Genomic DNA, 16,906 nt, shown 5'->3' with positions numbered 1-16,906 from the left:
CTTCCTCTCCCCTCCCTGAGCTCAGGATGGACGTAGATCTCCACGGGGAGAAGTACATGCCCCCTCCCTCATCTCCCCTGCTTGAGCTCTGTCTGTCTGTTTTTACTGTACACGGACTGGGAATAAATCTCTGACTGGGGATGATTTCTATGTGAGGAGGAGGGGGTCCCTGTTATGTGTGTGTGTGTGTGTGCTGGGAGTTGTAGTCCCTGTTATGTGTGCATGTATATGCTGAGAGTTGTAGTCCCTGTTAGGTGTGTGTGTGTATGCTGGGAGTTGTAGTCCCTGTTAGGTGTGTGTATGCTGGGAGTTGTAGTCCATGTTAGGTGTGTGTGTATGCTGGGAGTTGTAGTCCCTGTTATGTGTGTATGTATGCTGGGAGTTGTAGTCCCTGTTAGGTGTGTGTGTGTTTATGCTGGGAGTTGTAAGCTCTAGCTTCGGAAATCTTCAGAGAGCTGGGGGAGGAGCCAACGCAAGGATTCACGGGGGCGCAAAAAACCACCTCACACCGGCAGCTAAATTTCTCTGCACTCCAGTTCTATCCCCCGGCCCCAAGTCCTCTCCCCCGACCCCAAGTCCTATCAGCTGAGGCAGGGACACTGCCTCTATAAAACAGCAATGCTTTCTGGGACATTAGTGCCGTGCGCACGTCTGCTCCCTCCCCCGACGTGTCCTTCCTGTGCTTCGCACCGTCTTCTGAGGATTCTTGGAGGAAAAGTTCAGCCACAACCCCCGGACATTCCTGGAGCCGCCTGGGCAGAGGAGAGAGAAGACAAGAAACACTGACCTGGTGAGACCCTGTGCCATGTGTCATATGTCTGCAAAACTGTCATGTGTGCAACTGTCTGCTGTGCTCTGTATCTAATCCTGTCATGTGTGATACTGTCTGCTGTGCTCTGTATCTAATCCTGTCATGTGTGATACTGTCTGCTGAGCTTTGTATCTACCGTAGTCCTATTATGAAGAAACACAAAAACAAATATAGGAGAGCGGACAGGATCGATATGCATATGCAGCCACTTTTCAACTTTCCAAGCGCAATTTTACTTACTTCGGCGAGAGGAGTTTTTTCGTCCTTAAACCCCCCTCGATCCGGCTAGCCTTCGAACAAATTTGTTTCCACCACGCCGTCCAGATGTATGGCACACCGTCAATCGATCACTTCTTTTTCGGATCCGTCCGAAAATTTTTCTTTATAATCACTGCAATGCACTTAACTTCATTCAAAATAATAATTTATTTCATACTACAAATAATCCATATAATCCGACGCGTTGTGGGGAGAAAATTCCCCTTCCTCAGGGATACCTATTCCTAACACAATTACTACTTTTATATGGATCTATGACCCCATATTCACCCGGAAACAATTGCCCATTGGACGAGACATTAAAATACCAAAAATTTCTATTTTCTTTATACTCGCTCAATACATTCATTAAAACCATTCGGAACCAATGTATTTAGTTTAAAAATATAAAAACTTTCTCTGCTACATCAAGTGGAGAATCTACGTAAACTTTCCGTTATCTGCTCCACGGGAATCACCTGTAGCAACCCTGGGTCTGCATTATGATGTGTTAAAAAATGACGGGAACACTATGCTTTAAATATTTATGCTTAATATTAAATCTATGCGAATTTATTCTTTTTCAAAGTGTTTGATATGTGCGGCCCACATATTGGGTCCCACACGGACATTCAAGCACATAAATGACAAAATTACTAGCACAATTTAATCTAGATTTTATAGGGATTTCCTCGCCAGTGGACGCGCTTTTTATTTTCTGTTTCCCGTTTTCTATATGTGAACAGGTACCACATCTCTTTTCGTTACATCTAAACGATCCTTTCAGTGTTTCTTGTTCTTTTTTTGTTTTTTTATTCATTATATTTGTATTTAATCTAGGGTATGAAGGTGCAATTTCTTGTGCAAATGTTTTTGCTCGCCTATAAATGAACTTTGGTCTGAATTCATTAGTTCCTAGAGCTTCTTTTAAAAAAGGGTCTTGTAATATATCCCAATTTTTTTTTTAAATAATTTCTATTTTTTTTGGCATCTCTAGAATAACAAGATATGAATGCTGTACAGTGATTTATTTTTTTCTCATTTTTATCTTTTTTCTTATAATTTAGACTTTGTTTTTTATTTGATCTGTTCTTACGATAAGATCTGCTTTCTTTCTAGCGCCTTCAACAATTGTTAAGGGATAACCCTTATCTAGAAATCTATTCTCTATTAATTTAGCTTGATTTTCATAACATTTATTTTCAGAGCAGTTTCTTTTTATTCTGTTTAGTTGTCCGAACGGAATATTCACCTAGACGATTTACATAGACGATTTGATTTTAATTTGGGAAGGGAGTAAAAATAGTTTCTATGAGTTTTTTAATGAATTAAACAATAATCAATGGGGCCTAAAATTCACTGAACATATAGATAAAGAAAATATTACTTTATTGGATTTAGAAATATATATAAAAGAAAATAAAATTAATACTCGTACGCACTTTAAATCTATTGACTCGAATGGCTATCTGCATTTTAAAAGCTGTCATCAAAAAAATTGGAAGGTGAATATTCTGTTCGGACAACTAAACAGAATAAAAAGAAACTGCTCTGAAAATAAATGTTATGAAAATCAAGCTAAATTAATAGAGAATAGATTTCTAGATAAGGGTTATCCCTTAACAATTGTTGAAGGCGATAGAAAGAAAGCAGATCTTATCGTAAGAACAGATCAAATAAAAAAACAAAGTCTAAATTATAAGAAAAAAGATAAAAATGAGAAAAAAATAAATTACTGTCCAGCATTCATATCTCGTTATTCTAGAGATGCCAAAAAAATAGAAATTATTTTTTTTTTAAATTGGGATATATTACAACAAGACCCTTTTTTAAAAGAAGCTCTAGGAACTAATAAATTCAGGCCAAAGTTCATTTATAGGCGAGCAAAAACAGTTGCACAAGAAATTGCACCTTCATACCCTAGATTAAATACAAATATAATGAATAAAAAAAAAAAAAACAACAAGAAACACTGAAAGGATCGTTTAGATGTAACGAAAAGAGATGTGGTACCTGTTCACACATAGAAAACGGGAAACAGAAAATAAAAAGCGCGTCCACTGGTGAGGAAATCCCTATAAAATCTAGATTAAATTGTGCTAGTAATTTTGTCATTTATGTGCTCGAATGTCCGTGTGGGGCCCAATATGTGGGCCGCACATCTCAAACACTTTGAAAAATAATAAATTTGCATAGATTTAATATTAAGCATTAATATTTAAAGCATAGTGTTTCCCGTCATTTTTTAACACATCATAATGCAGACCCAGGGTTGCTACAGGTGATTCCCGTGGAGCAGATAGCGGAAAGTTTACGTAGATTCTCCACTTTATGTAGGAGAGAAAGTTTTTATATTTTTTAAACTAAATACATTGGTTCCGAATGGTTTTAATGAATGTATTGAGCGAGTATAAAGAAAATAGAAATTTTTGGTATTTTAATGTCTCGTCCAATGGGCAATTGTTTCCGGGTGAATATGGGGTCATAGATGCATATAAAAGTAGTAATTGTGTTAGGAATAGGTATCCCTGAGGAAGGGGAATTTTCTCCCCACAACGCGTCGGATTATATGGATTATTTGTAGTATGAAATAAATTATTATTTTGAATGAAGTTAAGTGCATTGCAGTGATTATAAAAAATTTTTTTCGGACGGATCCGAAAAAGAAGTGATCGATTGACGGTGTGCCATACATCTGGACGGCGTGGTGGAAACAAATTTGTTCGAAGGCTAGCCGGATCGAGGGGGGTTTAAGGACGAAAAAACCCCTCTCGCCGAAGTAAGTAAAATTGCGCTTGGAAAGTTGAAAAGTGGCTGCATATGCATATCGATCCTGTCCGCTCTCCTATATTTGTTTTTGTGTTTCTTCATTATATTATTCGGAGTGAAGAGTCACTTGCAGAGGAGGATTGATGCGGAGAAAGGACTGATATAAGAGATCACTGGTTGTATCTACGGGCTTTTTAAAGTGTGTGAGTGGGTCCAGTAACCACTCACCAAGTGTAAGTGTGAATTTTATTCATTCAAAAGTGTTGCCAACGGAAGGATTAGTACACCGCTCCAAAAAAAAAGTTTTTTCTTGTACTACTTTCTGCGTAGTCCTATTATGGATGATCTGTCTGCTCAGCTGCTGTATCTAATCTTTCCATGGTTGATACTGTCTGCTGAGCCTGCGTACCTAATCCGTTATGTGTGATACTGTCTGCTGAGCCTGTGTACCTAAATCTGTTATATGTGATACTGTCTGCTGAGCCTGTGTACCTAAATCTGTTATATGTGATACTGTCTGCTGAGCCTGTGTATCTAAATCTGTTGTGTGATACTGTCTGCTGAGTCTGTGTACCTAATCCGTTATGTGTTAATAAAAACCAGGGAGGAAGGGCCGGGACCAGTGGCGTAGCTATACAGGTCGCAATGGCGACCGGGCCGGTTAGCCAGGGGGGCCCGCACCGCCATCAATTAAGGCCAGTACCGCCATTAATTAATCAGTATGACTGCAGCCGCTGCTACCAGACCTGTCCGTCTGGCAGCAGCGCAGTCTACATAAGGAGGACCTGGGGTGGGACCTGAGTGACTATCCCACCCCTGCCGTTCCGCCACGTTAAGTGAGTGGAGGAGGAGGGGCATGGCACCTACGGCGCCAACAGGAAGCCCTGCCTTTCTCCTTCCGCAGTGACTGCCCGTAATCTCACCTAGTCACACCGCCTCCAGGACCGTCAGTCACAGCCCGGTAATCCGCCAGCAGGACCGTCTGTCTGACTGCTTCCCTTTCCTCCGTCCGGTATGAGTAAACCCCGCGCATTATAAATGAACGACGCTGCAGCGCCGTTCATTTATGGCAGTGTTCTTCAACCTGCGGACCTCCAGATGTTGCCGTTGGCGGTCCGGGCATGCTGGGAATTGTAGTTTTGCAACATCTAGAGGTCCGCAGGTTGGAGACCACTGATTTAAGGCATGCCTATGAAGTTAGCGCAGGAACTCCTGCGCTCACTCCATAGCAGTTGCGCATAGTGACATCCTCTGATGTCAGAAGCCAGTGTTTTCCAACCATGGAGCCTTCAGCTGTTGCAAAACTACAACTCCCAGCATGCCCAGCCCGCCTTTGGCTTTCTGGGCATGCTGGGAGTTGTAGTTTTGTGTCTCCTGCTGTTGCAAAACTACAACTCAAGCCAAAGGCTGTCTGGGCATGCTGGGAGATGTAGTTTTGCAACAGCTGGAGGTGCCATGGTTGGAAACCACTGGCTTACAGTAAATGTCTTAAAGGGGTACTTCAGGATGCAAAAATTGTCATTCAGACTGCCAGTAGTAAAATAATAAATATACATACCTGCTGTCGCTCCCCCGGTGCCTCCAGTAACACGCTCTGGCCTCCGCCCCGATCCTTTTGCTGGTTGCCAGTGGTCAGTGAGTCACACTGCCGCTCAGCCTATTGCCGGCCGAGGCGGGGCTTGGCTGAGTCCAGTATGACTCACCGACCACCGGCAACCAGGAAAAGGATCGGGGCGGAGGCCAGAGCGGGTTACTGGAGGCACCGGGGGAGTGACAGCAGGTATGTATATTTATTATTTTACTGCTGGCAGTCTGAATGGCAATTTTTGCATCTTGGAGTACTCCTTTAAGTTAGAGAAATATATATTGTGAAAACCCCTCTTATCATAAATCATCCTGTACAGATTAACATTAGGGTAGAGTTACATGTAACAGATCCGCAGCGTGTTTTACGCTGCGGATCCGCCGATGACTTGATTCTATAGAGTGCCTCCTGCTGTTTACCCCCTTGTGTGCTGCTCACAACAGCAATCTGCCACTAACAAGCAGCCACACAGGGACCTGCGAGTCACCGCGGGCACATGCTGTGTACTCGGAAACATCATGGAGCGGCACGTAGCGGCGGATTGCTGCTGTAAGCAGGACACGGGGGAAAACAGCTGGAGGCACACTACAGGGTCAAGTCATTGATGGATCAGCAGAGTAACATACACTACTGATCTGTTACATGTGACCCTACCCTAAGGGTGCATTCACATGTGCGTATTTTTGCTGCAGATTTGCTTCAGCAGATTTTGCTACCCATTGACTTCAATGGGTAGCAAAATCTACCACAGCAAATCTGCAGCAGAAAATTCATTGAATCTGTGGGGGGAGGGGGGAGGGAGCGATTTGTGGGCTGCACACGTTCAGCCATCCTGAATAATGGTATCTGCTTGTTCATGAGGTGATCATAGAATTTGGGGTCCGGAGGCAGTGTGTGTATGTATGGTGTGTGTGTATGTACTGTATGTATGATTGATGTGTGTGTTTAAATAATGTGTGGATATGTACTGTATCTATGATGTATGAATGATGTGTGTGTATGTACTGTATGTATGATGTATGAATGATGTGTGTGTATAAATGTGTGTGTATGTACTGTGTGTATGATGTATGAATGATAGATGTGTGTAAACAAGATGTATGTATGATGTGTGGAGATGTATTATGCGGGGGGGATCTGGAGGCGGCGGGTGTATGTATGATATGTGTATGCATGATGTGTATGTATGTATGTATTATGCATGTGTGGGGTGGGGGGCGGAGACGGCGTGTCTATTATGTGTGTGTATGTACTATATGTATGAATGGTGTGTGTGTGTATGTATTGTATGTGGCAGGATTGTATTCAGGGGGTACATTGGGTGGCAGGATTATATTCAGGGGGTACAGAAGATGGCAGGATTATATTCAGGGGGTACAGTGGGTGGCAGGATTATATTCAGGGGGTACAGTAGGTGGCAGGATTATATTCAGGGGGTACAGTAGGAGGCAGTATTATATTCAGGGGGTATAGAGGGTGGCAGTATTATATTCAGGGGGTACAGTAGGTGGCAGTATTATATTTGGGGGGTACAGTGGTTGGTAGTATATGCAGGAGGTACAGTGGATGATAGTTTTATATTCAGGGGGTACAGTATTTAGCAGAATAATAATAATAATAGAATAATAATGATTATTGTCTTCATACAGAGGATGAGGAGCCTATGATGTGATCAGATTCTGCAGAGAAGATGGAGCTGGAAGACGTCCTGACGTCTGAACCAGATGAAAAAGAAAAGACAACAGAGAAGACATCCCTCAGGTCACTGATATCATTGTGTATTCTCTTGACTGTCCTCAGCTGGAGTCACTTGTAAGTTCCACGGTGATGATGGGTGATGCTGTACCCTAATCTGGGGCTCTCCAGCTGTTGCAAAACTACAACTCCTATAATGCCGGAGGCTCTCCAGACATGATGGGAGTTATAGCTTTATAACAGCTGGAGAGCAAATGGAACCAGGGTGATTGGGTGATTGGTGGGGGTCCCAGCAGTTGGACCCCCACTAGAAAAATGGGCTGCTTATTCTTAAATTCCTGTTTTGTCTGTCTGGCCCTGCCTGTTAGTCACTTATATTGTTGTGTATTCTCCTGACTGTGTCCCATCAGTGCTGTAGTCACTGATATGTTTGTGCGGCCGAGTAAGTGGTTGTCCGAGATTGGGGAAGCGGGTCGTCAGGGGGTAGGGGGCCCAAGGCAATTTTTCGCACCGGGGCCCTTGGGTTTCTAGTTACGCCCCTGGCCGGCACTGTGTATAGGACTCACGGTCCAAGTGGGTGCTCTGCTCCTGGAGATAGGACTCAGTATCCCTCGGTAATCAAATCCAAATGAAAGAAGAAGCGGCACTCCAAAATAGCTTCAAAAGCTGTGGTTTATTCACCCATCATGTGAATGGTGCTACGTTTCGGTCTTCACAATGAGACCTTTCTCAAGCAAATTAAACAGCATACCTCACTTCCTTTTATATGCAGTCCACTAGTGACATCAGTGTACATAACGTATTTATCGGCATATAACACGCACTTTTTAGGCAAATTTTTTTACCTAAAGTCTACCTGCGTGTTATACGCCGATAAGCCGCTGCAGTTCAATGATTTAAAGCGGGCGCTTTAAATCAATGAACTGCAGCGGCTTTACAGGTGCAGAGACCGCCAGCGCTGCCGGCTTCTCTGCCCCTGCCTGTCCTGGGGTCTAGAGCCCTGCTGCCGGCCCTTCTCTCCCCCTGGCTATCGGAGCCGCTGCCTGTTCTCTCCCCCTGACTATCGGTGCCGGCGCCGATAGCCAGGGGGAGAGAAGCGGCGCCGGCAATGGGACAGCGGCGCCGACAGACAGGGGGAGAGAAGGGGCAGCGGCACCCATTGCCGGCGTTGCTGCCCCGTTGCCTCCCCCATCCCCTGCTGCATAATTACCTGTTGCCGGGGTCGGGTCCTCGCTGCTTCAGGCCTCCGGTGTGCGTCCCCTGCGTCGTTGCTATTCGCTGCACGGTATGGCGCAATGACGTCACTCGTCATTGCGCCGCGCCATGCAGTGCATAGCAACGACGCATGGGATGCACACCGGAGGCCTGAAGCAGCGCGGACCCGACCCCGGCCACAGGTAATTATGCAGCCGGGGATGGGGGAGGCAACGGGGCAGCAACGCCGGCAATGGGTGCCGCTGCCCCTTCTCTCCCCCTGGCTATCGGCGCCGCTTCTCTCCCCCTGGCTATTGGCGCCAGCACCATTAGTCAGGGGGAGAGAACGTGCAGCGGCGCCGATAGCCTGCGGGAGAGAAGCGGCAGCAGGGCTCTAGACCCCAGGAAAGGCAGGGGGAGAAAAGCGGGCAGCGACGGCCTCCCGCTGCCTTTCCTGGGGGTGTATCGGGGTATACGCATGCACACACACGCACCCTCATTTTACCAAGGATATTTGGGTAAAAAACTTTTTTTACCCAAATATCCTTGGTAAAATGAGGGTGCGTGTTATAGGCCGCTGCGTGGTATACCCCGATAAATACGGTAATTTACATAATATATTCATATAAACAAAGAAAAAAAGTGACATTCGTGTCATTAGTTGTTAGTGATCATACACGCCCCTCTCTTCTCTTCAGCACGTTGCCTCCGTATGTAAACAAATGGAGAGCGTAGAACCGGAAGTCGTAATCGCTCCATCTGCGCTCTCGCGATGTTAAACTCATGGTGATTGGTCCTCTTCCTCCTGAGTTTAATATCGCGAGAGCGCAGATGGAGCGATTACGACTTCCGGTTCTGCGCTCTCCATTTGTTTTGCAAACGGAGGCAACGTGCTGAAGAGAAGAGAGGGGCGTGTATGATCACTGACAACTAATGGCTGAGTCACAACCCACTTTTCCGATCAATTATGAATATCTTGGATGAAATAATGAAGGTATTGAAGATCGGGTCACGATGATACCTTCTGTTATGTATTGTTGCACATTGGATGTTATTACACTGAATGCAATATGACACATTGTACACGAATGTCACTTTTTTTACTTTGTTTATATGAATATATTATGTAAAGTATGTACACTGATGTCACTAGTGGACTGCATATAAAAGGAAGTGAGGTATGCTGTTTAATTGGCTTGAGAAAGGTCTCATTGTGGAGACCGAAACGTAGCACCAATCACATGATGGGTGAATAAACCACAGCTTTTGAAGCTAATTTGGAGCGCCGCTTCTTCTTTCATTTGGATTTAATCCGCTATGTGTGATACTGTCTGCTGAGCCTGTGTATCTAAATCTGTTATGTGTGATACTGTCTGCAGAGTCTGTGTACCTAATCTGTTATGTGTGATACTGTCTGCTGAGCCTGTGTATCTAATCCGTTATGTGTGATACTGTCTGTTGAGCCTGTGTACCTAATCCGTTATGTGTGATACTGTCTGTTGAGCCTGTGTACCTAATCTGTTATGTGTTATACTGTCTGTTGAGCCTGTGTACCTAATCCGTTATGTGTGATACTGTCTGCTGAGCCTGTGTATCTAAATCCGTTATGTGTGATTCTGTCTGCTGAGCCTGTGTACTTAATCCGTTATGTGTGATTCTGTCTGCTGAGCCTGTGTATCTAATCCTATCATGTGTCATACTACTGCTGAGCTTGGGGCTGGACTGGCCATTAAGAAATAGAGGCCATGTGAGAGGCCACAATAAGGGGCCATGAGTGGAGGAAGAGGGAGCAGAGGAGTCAGGAGGGTTTAGGGGTATGATGGTGACAGGAGGACACAGTGGTCTCGGGACAGAGGGGTCTGGAGGAGGACACAGTGGTCTCGGGACAGAGGGGTCTGGAGGAGGACACAGTGGTCTTGGGACAGAGGGGTCTGGAGGAGGGCACAGTGGTCTCGGGACAGAGGGATCTGGAGGAGGACACAGTTGTCTCGGGACAGAGTGGTCTGGAAGAGGACACAATGGTCTCGGGACAGAGGGGTCTGGAGGAGAGCACAGTGGTCTCGGGACAGAGGGGTCTGGAGGAGGACACAGTGGTCTTGGGACAGAGGGGTCTGGAGGAGGACACAGTGGTCTCGGGACAGAGAGGTCTGGAGGAGGACACAGTGGTCTCGGGACAGAGGGGTCTGGAGGAGGACTCCGTGGTCTCGGGACAGAGGGATCTGGAGGAGGACACAGTGGTCTCGGGACACAGGGGTCTGGAGGAGGACACAGTGGTCTCGGGACAGAGGGGTCTGGAGGAGGACACAGTGGTCTCGGGACAGAGGGGTCTGGAGGAGGACACAGTGGTCTCGGGACAGAGGAGTCTGGAGGAGGACACAGTGGTCTCGGGACAGAGGGGTCTGGAGGAGGACACAGTGGTCTCGGGACAGAGGGGTCTGGAGGAGGACACAGTGGTCTTGGGACAGAGGGGTCTGGAGGAGGACACAGTGGTCTTGGGACAGAGGGGTCTGGAGGAGGACACAGTGGTCTCGGGACAGAGGGGTCTGGAGGAGGACACAGTGGTCTCGGGACAGAGGGGTCTGGAGGAGGACACAGTGGTCTCGGGACAGAGGGGTCTGGAGGAGGACACAGTGGTCTTGGGACAGAGGGGTCTGGAGGAGGACACAGTGGTCTTGGGACAGAGGGGTCTGGAGGAGGACACAGTGGTCTCGGGACAGAGGGGTCTGGAGGAGGACACAGTGGTCTCGGGACAGAGGGGTCTGGAGGAGGACACAGTGGTCTAGGGACAGAGGGGTCTGGAGGAGGGCACAGTGGTCTCGGGACAGAGGGGTCTGGAGGAGGACACAGTGGTCTCGGGACAGAGGGGTCTGGAGGAGGACATAGTGGTCTGGGGGGATAGAGAGGTCTGAAGGAGGATTTAGGGGTGCAGAGGACAGATGGGTCTGTAAGGGATATATTTAGGGGGCACAGTATCTGGCAGGGTTATAATGATTATTGTCTTCTTATGGAGGATGAGGATCTGAGGACAAAGTGACTAATGTATGATATCCGGGCGTCAGACTCTGCAGAGAAGATGGAGCTGGAAGAAGTCCTGGCATCTGGACCAGATAAAGAAGAAAAGAAAAGACAACAGAGAAGACGTCACTCAGGTCACTGATATCATTGTGTGTTCTGTCTGACTGTCCCATCAGCTGGAGTAAGTTCTGCAGGGATGATGGGCAATAATGTACTCCAACCTGTGGCTCTGCAGATATTACAAAACTACAACTCCCATCATGCCTAGGGCTCTCCAGCATAGTCCAAAATGATGGGAGTTGAGAGGTCAGGTAGGCACACTGGGTGGGCACAATCCTTTGTAGTGGACACTATTATGTGTTAGGGGCAGGACTGCCATCAGAAATTTCGGGGCCCCTTACATGGATCAAGGCCTAGGCCCCCCCACCCCCGGGGCCCGCCTCTGATTCCCCCCACTAGGGCCAGTCCCAACCCTTGGACCTATATATTTTTTGAACTACAAAGAAAGTAAAACTTTCTAAAATGATGGTTTTGTTCAATTTTACCCCACAAAATTTTTTGGGGGGAAGTTTTCCATAGATTTAAAATTAGTGTCATTACAAAGTACAATTGGTGGTGCAAAAAAGCCTTATATGGGTCTATAAGGCTCTTAGAAGGCAAGGAGGAAAAAACAAAAATGCTAAATAAATTAATTAAAAAAATCTCCTCTGTGGCACCCAGTCATTTGGCGCAGGGAGCAAATTCTGCTCCGTGGCCAATGACTGTTGATGCGGCCGCCGCACCCCCTCCATTAATTTCTATGGGAGGAGACTTAATGGCTACGTCTTAGCCGTTACGCCTCCTCCCATTAACATGAATGGAGGGGGTGTGCCGTGACGTTTTGAATGCGGAAGCTGCAAGTTCCTTATGTCGCCGCTACTGGCACGGGGATCGAGGGGTCCTCAGCGGCGAGACCCCCATGATCTAACATCTTATGTTTGGGGCGGAGTACCTTTAAGTGGTTAAGGGTGTTCAATTATAAAGGTCCATACAATTACAATGATACCCAATTTATAGATTGTTACATAGTTACATAGTTACATAGTTAGTACGGTCGAAAAAAGACATATGTCCATCAAGTTCAACCAGGGAAGCGCGATATTGGGGAAGGGATGGGATTTTATATTTCTTCATAAGCATTAATGTTATTTTGTTCCAGGAATGTATCTAATCCTGTTTTAAAGCTGTTAATTGTTCCTGCTGTGACCAGTTCCTGAGGTAGACCGTTCCATAAATTTACAGTCCTCACGGTAAAGAAGGCGTGTCGCCCCTTGAGACTAAACTTTTTCTTCTCCAGACGGAGGGAGTGCCCCCTCGTCCTTTGGGGGGGTTTAACCTGGAACAGTTTTTCTCCATATTTTTGTATGGGCCATTAATATACTTATATACATTTATAATATCCCCCCTTAAACGTCTCTTCTCAAGACTAAACAATTGTAACTCCTTTAATCGCTCCTCATAGCTAAGATGTTCCATGCCCCATATTAGTTTAGTCGCGCGTCTCTGCACCCTTTCCAGCTCCACAGTGTCCCTTTTATGTACAGGTGCCCAAAACTGAACAGCATATTCCAGGTGAGGCCGTACCAATGCTTTATAAAGGGGGAGTATTATGTCCCTGTCCCTCGAGTCCATGCCTCTTTTTATACATGACAATATCCTGCCGGCTTTGGAAGCAGCAGCCTGACATTGCATGCTATTCTGTAGTCTGTGATCTACAAGTACACCCAGATCCTTCTCTACCAGTGACTCTGCCAGTTTAATTCCCCTGTAAAAAAAAATAAAAAATTTTGTAAGACTATAAATATGCTTAAAATCATCCTCCTCTTCTGACTCCTATAACTCTTTAATTTTTCTGTATACAGGGATGTATGAGGGGCATTTTTTTGTGCTGATGGGACTTTTTGACCACTTTCCATTTTTTTCTTCTAGTATTTAGTGACCAAAAATATGCATTTCAGGATTTTTACCTTTACACCATTGACTGTTTAGTTGAGTGTTTAGTTCAGACATTTATGCACGCAATGATAACGTATGTTTTTTTTAATTTTTACTTTCATATTTTTTACACATAACCGGAGGTAGACTAGGGTGTACAGCAATGTTTCCCAACCAGGGTGCCTCCAGCTGTTGCAAAGGCAAAGCCAAAGGTAGTCCGGGCATGCTGGGAGTTGTAGTTTTGCAACAGCTGGAGGAACCCTGGTTGGGAAACACTGCTGTACACTCAAAGTATAGGAGTTGGTTCATATAGTCTAGGTAGGCCCCACTGGTAATAGATGCCCCCCTATAGTTGTTGTAGGCCCCTCTCAGAGGGCAATATACCTGGGGACTGAGACCTACAACTACATGGGAGCAACTGTCAGCAAAGAGGGGCCCTACAACAACTGTTCCCCCATATTGTTTTTGTAGGCCCCTGTTTGCTAACAGTTGCCCCCATATAATTGCAGATCTCAGTCCCTCCCCCCAGGCAGCAGGTTCCAGCTGCCTGCCACTGTCATTCCATATTTACGCCAACACCACCACAACCCACCCTACCTCCGTCCCCCTGGCCCCCGGTCCCCAGCCAAGCTTTTTTTTTTTTTTAACTACTAAGTACCCTCATGGCCGGCCGGGTGCCTTCAGCTCAGGGCAGGCTCTCCTCCAAGGTCCCCAGGTCTCTTCATCCTGTACACTTCAGCTCCTCCCCAGCAGGCAGCGCTACTGAGATAATCGGCGTGCAGATTATAGCGCAGCGGACGTGCCTGCGCACAGCACCTTCATTATGCTACCTCCTGACGGCAACTCTCTTAAGTTGCAGCTCCCGCTAGAGAGGTATGTGTGGCTGCTGGCCCCGGGGTGACAGTGTGACTAACTGTACAGAGTACAGTCTGTAAGTGTATAATGGCTGCTCCACTGGAGCCATAAAAAAAAAAAAAAAAATAAGTCCCGGACTCCCGGATTGGATACAGCTACATTAGCAGTGAGTGCGTACTGCATTTCTTCTGTTGTTTCTATATGATACTGTTCAGCTTTGTATGCACCCCGCAGGCCGTCACATCTACAAGGACCCGTTCATCCCTGCTCTATTGTTTAAGCTTTCGTCATCTTGTCTTGTGTCCATTACCAGTTTACTACGTCAGTGTGCCCTCCCCATTCACAGCTCTCAGTGATTTTTAAAAATGAAAAAGTGTCGGACACGGCCGGGCCCCCTGGGGATCCGGGCCACTTACTAGGGTACCTGTCACGATGCCGGCTGGCAGGAGGTGGATCCTCTGTGCCAGAGAGGGATTGGCGTGGACCGTGCTAGTGGACCGGTTCTAAGTCACTACTGGTATTCACCAGAGCCCGCCGCAAAGCGGGATGGTCTTGCTGCGGCGGTAGTAACCAGGTCGTATCCACTAGCAACGGCTCAACCTCTCTGACTGCTGAAGATAGGCGCGGTACAAGGGAGTAGACAAAAGCAAGGTCGGACGTAGCAGAAGGTCGGGGCAGGCAGCAAGGATCGTAGTCAGGGGCAACGGCAGGAGGTCTGGAACACAGGCTAGGAACACACAAGGGAACGCTTTCACTAGGCACGATGGCAACAAGATCCGGCGAGGGAGTGCAGGGGAAGTGAGGTATACATAGGGAGTGCACAGGTGAACACACTAATTGGAACCACTGCGCCAATCAGTGGCGCAGTGGCCCTTTAAATCGCAGAGACCCGGCGCGCGCGCGCCCTAGGGAGCGGGGCCGCGCGCGCCAGGACAGGACCGACGGAGAGCGAGTCAGGTACGGAAGCCGGGGTGCGCATCGCGAGCGGGCGCCACCCGCATCGCGAACCGCATCCCGGCTGGAGGCGGTATCGCAGCGCACCCGGTCAGTGGATCTGACCGGGGCGCTGCCGTAGCGAGGATGTTGCGAGCGCTCCGGGGAGGAGCGGGGACCCGGAGCGCTCAGCGTAACAGTACCGGTTGTACCCCCCTGATGGCGGCCCTGGTTAAGGGTCTCTTGTATGGTACAGCTTTGTACTGAGCACACAGTCTTTTTTAACAGCGGAGATTCTGCTGTCAAAAATCTGCTGGGTGCGTTCATACGAGCGTATTTCCTTTCAAACTCGCAGCATGTTTTCAATGGGGTCTGCGGCGGATTTTCTGAAACGGAAATTCAGCTGCCAAAAATTTGCCACTGACAGCTGGCGGAGAGCCCGCCCCCTTTCAAACTTTCAAGTATGAAAGAAAGTACGCTGGTGTGAGCACACCCTTAACCCCTTAAGGACGCAGGACGTAAATGTATGTCCTGGTGCGGTGGTACTTAACGCACCAGGACGTACATTTACGTCCTAAGCATAACCGCGGGCATCGGAGTGATGCCCGTGTCATGCGCGGCTGATCCCGGCTGCTGATCGCAGCCAGGGACCCGCCGGCAATGGCCGACGCCCGCGATCTCGCGGGCGTCCGCCATTAACCCCTCAGGTGCCGGGATCAATACAGACCCCGGCATCTGCGGCAGTGCGCGATTTGAATGAATGATCAGATCGCCCGCAGCGCTGCTGCGGGGATCCGATCATTCAGAACGCCGCACGGAGGTCCCCTCACCTTCCTCCGTCCGGCTCCCGACGTCTCCTGCTCTGGTCTGAGATCGAGCAGACCAGAGCAGAAGATGACCGAAAACACTGATCTGTTCTATGTCCTATACATAGAACAGATCAGTATTAGCAATCATGGTATTGCTATGAATAGTCCCCTATGGGGACTATTCAAGTGTAAAAAAAAATGTAAAAAAATGTAAAAGTAAAAGTAAAAAAAAAGTGAAAAATCCCCTCCCCCAATAAAAAAGTAAAACGTCCGTTTTTTCCTATTTTACCCCCAAAAAGCGTAAAAAAAATTTTTTATACACATATTTGGTATTGCCGCGTGCGTAAATGTCCAAACTATTAAAATAAAATGTTAATGATCCCGTACGGTGAACGGCGTGAACGGAAAAAAAAAAGTCCATAATTCCTACTTTTTTAATACATTTTATTAAAAAAAATTATAAAAAATTTATTAAAAGTTTTTTATATGCAAATGTGGTATAAAAAAAAAGTACAGATCATGGCGCAAAAAATTAGCCCTCATACCGCCGCTTATACGGAAAAATAAAAAAGTTAGAGGTCATCAAAATAAAGGGATTATAAACGTACTAATTTGGTTAAAAAGTTTGTGATTTTTTTTAAGCGCAACAATAATAGAAAAGTATGTAATCATGGGTATCATGTCATTTTTACCATAAATTGTACGGCGTCAAAACGAAACCTTCCAAAATTAGCAAAATTGCGTTTTTCGTTTAAATTTCCCCACAAAAATAGTGTTTTTTGGTTGCGCCATACATTTTATGATATAATGAGTTATGTCATTACAAAGGAAAACTGGTCGCGCAAAAAACAAGCCCTCATACTAGTCTGTGGATGAAAATATAAAAGAGTTATGATTTTTAGAAGGCGAGGAAGAAAAAATGAAAACGTAAAAATTAAATTGTCTGAGTCCTTAAGGGGTTAAAGAGGATGTCCAGAAATAAAGGCAGCGCCACCTCTGTTCTCAGGT

Source organism: Hyla sarda, chromosome 12 (assembly GCF_029499605.1).
Source record: "Hyla sarda isolate aHylSar1 chromosome 12, aHylSar1.hap1, whole genome shotgun sequence".
Classification (NCBI taxonomy): Eukaryota; Metazoa; Chordata; class Amphibia; order Anura; family Hylidae; genus Hyla; species Hyla sarda.
Note: the sequence above shows the minus strand (reverse complement) of the source record.